This window comes from Lactuca saligna, chromosome 4 (genome assembly GCF_052625555.1).
Source record: "Lactuca saligna cultivar CGN05327 chromosome 4, ASM5262555v1, whole genome shotgun sequence".
In the NCBI taxonomy this organism is placed as follows: domain Eukaryota; kingdom Viridiplantae; phylum Streptophyta; class Magnoliopsida; order Asterales; family Asteraceae; genus Lactuca; species Lactuca saligna.
This window is the reverse complement of record NC_136420.1, coordinates 16,830,702-16,836,701: the sequence shown is the minus strand read 5'-3', so window position 1 is coordinate 16,836,701 and position 6,000 is coordinate 16,830,702.

Here is a 6,000-nt window from a genome sequence, read left to right as displayed (position 1 = left end):
GAGGAAAATTATGAAAAAGCTTTATTGATCAATGAAGTGGTTGATTGGTATAAAAAGGAAGAGAAATATTTCTGCATTGCAAAGTTGGTTTTGGAAAGGCTTATAATTCTATTAGTTTAAAGTACTTTGATCATATTATATGTCTCTTGGGGTTTGGTTAAAATTGTAGGGGTGGATGAAAACATGCTTATCTTTTTTATAGACTGTTGGTGACTTATATGAGTTGGATATGACAAGTTGGTGTGTTCTGGTCCAGATCATACATTACTTGGAGTATTGTCCACGTTTTCTAGTATCATCCAAGGATTCCTAGTATTTCCTTGAGCAATAAAGAACACATTAAAAGGAAAGTTTTAGGTGTTTACAACTTTGTTTCCTAGTTATATGCTAATGAGCCTAGATGTAGCGTCCCAAAAATAAGACCATAAAATTTCATTTTTAATCAAATAAAAACAGTGCTCCAAACATTATACATACAAGTTTAACAAAGTAAGTGTATGGGTACTGTTTCAAATCAGAGTAAATTGAAAATTGCGGACACATGTGGTGTGTGTCCTGTAATCATCCGGAGCTCCCTTGTTTGAAAACCGTAGTACCTGAAACACAAACTAAAATTGTAAGCACAAAGCTTAGTGAATTACCCTCAACATACTATATACAACACAAACATACTGTCAAGCATATCTGGGTACTCGACCTACCCTGCTAGACATATCTGGGTGCCTGACCTACCCTTCGGTCTATTTCAACCGGTTACAGGGTTTATTTCTATAACGCATGGTTCCTGGTATGTATTTAAATCAAAATTATTCACTTTTATATTTAAACTCGACGAGTTGGACGTCCCAAACTCGTCAAGTAGGAACGGAATGGGACGCAAGTTGGCGGTTTGTCCCGATTCTATAAAGGGCAAAACTCGACGAGTCTAAGAGGGACTCGACGAGTTGGCTTGTTTTATCACAATTCTACTGAACATGGAAACTCGGCAATTCAGAGGGATGACTCGACGAGTTGAGTCAACTCGGGCTATTGACTTTGACTTTGACTGGATGTTGACTTTGACCTTGACCTTGACCTTAACCTTGACTTTGACCAAGGTGGACCCATGAAGGGGTCTTGAGTATAGAATGGTATCTAAGGGGTTGTTTTTGTATAGGGCATGAGTAGAGCCGGTTGCAGAAGCAAAGATGTTTCAGCTATTTTACCCGACATTTGACGTGAGTTTTCCTCCAGTGGGAACGGGTCTAAGGCACCAATGTCGGCCCGTTTATGTATGTTAGCATATTTCGGACTAAGGTCAGATGCCAGGCAGTGCCCGATGTAGTTGTGTATGTGGTATTAGACTTGGGTCTGATGCCGGTGAAAGCCCAAGGAATGTTTGTATGCTTGATGTCTTCGTGATTCTTGCATGTGCTTGTTTTATGTGTTTCCAGACTTCGGTCCGATGTTGGGGAAACCCCAAGGAATGTTTATATGTTTCTGGACTTCGGTCCAATGTCGAGCGGGGCCTGAGGAAGGTTTATATGTTTATGTTATGTGTTTACTTATGTGTATATGTTGATATGTTATATGTATACCAAGCTTTTCTCGATATCGGATGGGGCCCGATGCCGGATTTTGGTCCGATGCCAGGCGGGGCCCGATGTAGCAGGCAATGCCCAATGTTATGTTATTATGTGATTATGTGTATGATATGTGGTAGTTTGGGGAGACTCACTAAGCTTCGTGCTTACAATTTTCAGTTTTGGTTTTAGGTACTTTCGGTAACAAGGGGAAGAGCTCGGGATGATTGCAATGCACACACCATTTGTGTAGCCTGGGATGTTTTACTCTAATATGTTGTTACATGGTTTAATATGATACTATGATTTGATACATGATTTTGGGGGAATAATTTTGATAATTATGGCTTTATTTATGTTTTGAAAATGAAATTTTTGGACCGTATTTTTGGGAGGTTACAATTTCACCCCTACCACTACCACATAATAACAACACAAACATATTGTCAGGCATATCTGGGTGTCCGACCTACCTTCCGGTCTATTTCAACCGGTTACAGAGTCTATTTCTCCCCTACCACTACCACATAATATCACACACAAATAACATAATCATCAAGCAATATATGAACCATGATAATATCACATAGACAACCATCATAAAATACAATAAACGGCCATAACATTCACGAAGGGAGACTCAACTCAAATTTTGACCCATAACATTCACGAAGGGAGACTCAACTCAAACCACTGAACTCCCACAGATCAATCTTTGGTTGCTGGATGACAGGTCCCCGAACCATCAACATTAATGCATAACCATAAATCCATACTTGTGGTAAAAAGACCATTTTACCCCTAACCTAGCTTGGTCCAAGACCAAGGCCCAAACTCACATTCCGAAGGCCCAAAATCCAAAAAATCAACCAAGTCCCAATTAGGCCCAAACCCCTTACATGGGCCTTAAGGCCCATTTAATTTTTTCTTAGTCCATACACTTGTTCTTAGATGGCCCATCGATAACCCAATCACCAAAGTCCCAAAGAAAGGCCCAACTTGAAGCCTAAACACGATTAGGGTTTCACATAAAATGACGATTAGGTTTAAGTAAGAACACTTAACCCATTAAAGACATATTCCATTAAGCCCACCACTCCACTAGGTCAATCATACAATGTGGTCAGACATAATCCATAACTCCAATCCAACAGTCCAAAACATGGGTCCTGGTAAGTCCCAAAAAAATGTCACCAAGATTAGGGTTTTCTAAACCCTATTTAGGGTTTCCAACCCAAGCACATGCCAATTCGGTCCAATGGTTAAGTTTTTAGGTTAATTAACGTTTAATAAGTCGGGCACCACCCACTGCCACATTAGGCGATGGTGGTCAACGACGGTTCATGGCGGCAACCACCACCTGACAATGGTGGTGGTTATGATTTTCAGCCAAAACAATATCAAAAGCACTCCAAAAATTAGTCCAATCGCACATAAATGCACACAGCCACTGGAGATGGTGGCTAGTGGTGACAAAACTACAACAGAAGGTGGCAGCCACCACCTCACGGTGGTATTGATGGGTTTCATTGATTTTTTCTCCGGCCAAGAACATCCATACAACATATTATGAAAAGGAAACAAATACACACACCATATAACATATACACACAATATACCACACCCACCCACCCGCACACAGTGGCTGGTGGTGGCAGAAAAGCATTAAAGACAACAACCACCATGGTTGGTTGCCATGGTGGTCCTTCTCGACTTCCGTCCAAAGGAAACTCCCACACACACGCATCCATCACATTACAACAGCAACATACACACCCGATTTGCGAAACATGAACACCACTACCCATTCAAAGTGGCATGTAACGAACAAAGCAATTGGCAGCAACACACCATTCGGAGTGGCGGCGACAACGACGCGATTGATAGGTTTTATACAAACAATCCTATGTGTGCATGCAACCCTAGAGTTGGATCTATGTTATCATTATTAGTTATACAACATTATGAACATGTGAAGAACCTTAACAAGCTTCTAGGGATTTTGAAATTCACAAAGAAAGATGAAATACATACCTCTTGTTATATTGTAATAACAACTTAAATCTTGAATCTTTGTCTTTGAAAGCAAGTACCACAAGTGTAGTACCTATAATGGTTCACAAAAACCAAGAGCAAATGGAGAGGCAAGAGAGAGAGAGAGGAGAGGTATGAAATTCGGCTCTAGGAACCCTAGGGATCAAGTCATGGATGGATTTCATATGCCAAGGGGTGTTTATATAGGTGTAGGGATTAGAGTTTCAGTCCTTATCCTTATCTGGTTGCTTGCCCACCAAGCAGTCCACAGGATAACCCTAGAAACCTTATCATGGATGAACTCTAAGGCCTAATCCCCTTGAATTCATCCACCCTATCCTATAGGGCATCCATTGCCCTACTTTGTAACTATCACATAATTACAGTTCAGCCCCCTAGTTTAGTTAACTTCTTTTAATCACAAAATTAATTCTTAATTAATTCTTGACCAATGTTAACTAAATAAATATGATTTCTCCTTTAATATATTTTTCATATAATATATTAATAAACCATAATAACCTCTTTCTCTATTATTTCTCCAGTCAAGTTGCTTTGGTGAAGGCAACCCAAAAGGACCATGCACAACCGGGTCAAGTACTTACCAAATATGGTTACGGGCTTAGACACTAATCCAATAGTCTCCCACTTGGATAAGTCTAGTAACCATAAATGCAAGTACAACCCGATTGGCAATCGTAGTTCTCAAAAACGCTGTCGAACTCTGATCTTATCAGTAACCTGTCCTTTAGATAAGGGATCATATATTCCTCCATTCTAGATATCGTATAGACGTGAGACATGGATTGAAATCATTCTCTCAGTCTATGTGTTGTTTCCCGATTTCCGATTCATGACAACTGACTAATTGAACAAATCAAATTAGTCATGGCCCGGCCGAGCACTTGTGTTTGTCATCACTAAATCATCGAGGGACCCACATATATCACTTTTATCCCACTTTGGGTAAAAGGAACGGATAAACTTCGACTCAAGGCTTGCTTGCACTCACTCACCAAATCACACACAACAATATGTTTTATAACACCAAGTTACTGGTGCGTTTACATATTATTAATGTGTAACCGATTCGTAAGATACAACTCACACATCTCGGTTTCAAGAATACAAGATATTATCGTCTCACCAATCGCTCGTGATAAAATCCATGAAGCGATCCAAGTGAGCGTGGGTTTAATCCAATGCTCAAAATCATATTCATAAGCACTCATGAACATTGCAGAAAACCTTTAGACAATGCTATGTCTAATACACTTTAGACAATCTACAAACCAATTCATGACAGTCTTCATTCATACCTACTTCCAACATATGAACGAATTTGGACATTCGAATAATTTGATTATTCTGAAATAATTAATTATTCGGGAAGTCAAAACATGCAAAGTGAAACACAAGAATAATACTAATCCTATATGGTCCCAAACCTTTGAGTATAAATAAAACACCTTTTATCTATCACCATATCGATTACTCATTATTTGTTGTTTCGGTTAATTAACTTATTACTTGAATTATTACTACAATTACCCCATGCTCTTAGCATTCACACAATGTTTACCTATGGTTCTTACTTTGTGAAATAGATCAAATGAATACATTTTCAATCATACTCATTTCACAACTCTCAATCCTTATCACAAGTGTAAGAATATCAAATTCTTGCCACTTATAGAATATGTTATATTCTTACATTTTATGCAATGATCCTTTCGTAATGTCACTGCACTAAAGTCACAAAGACTATTGCCAATGAAATTACAAAGTCCTCTATTGGAGATTGTTGCAAGACATTTCCATAGATACGAAGTCTCATATTCAAGCTACATTCCTTTGAATATACTTCTGCATAGAAGTTTCTAATCTAGACATATAGATTCTTAACGTCCAACTCCCAATATGGAAACATTTCCACATTTGCCATATGACAACTCATTATCAAATCTTGTAATAATAATGTCAGTATGGTCCATCCACTACTATACTTCCAACTATTTACAAGCAACCAATCCTTGGCGAACCTTAGATTGTCCTTTGATAGTCCTTTTCCCCTCTTAATGCTCTAGGCATTTGGAAAATTTTAGAACGGTCATTTATTACAACATATGCGATCAATCCTATACTCGAAGCGTATGGAACACAAAGCATAATGTATTACATAAAGACGTGATACTTTATCAATCTTTTGCCATAATATTTCTATTTGCCATGTTCTCAAAACTCGAATTAAGAAAAGAGACGTCGTAACCATAATCGAATTTTGAGAATGCAATTCATATATTTGACTAAATTTGATTAAAATTTCTCGATCTAAGCTCTTAGATTTCGAAACGAAGTACAATATTCTCTCCTTTAATTATAGCAAAACAACTTTTCAACCCTT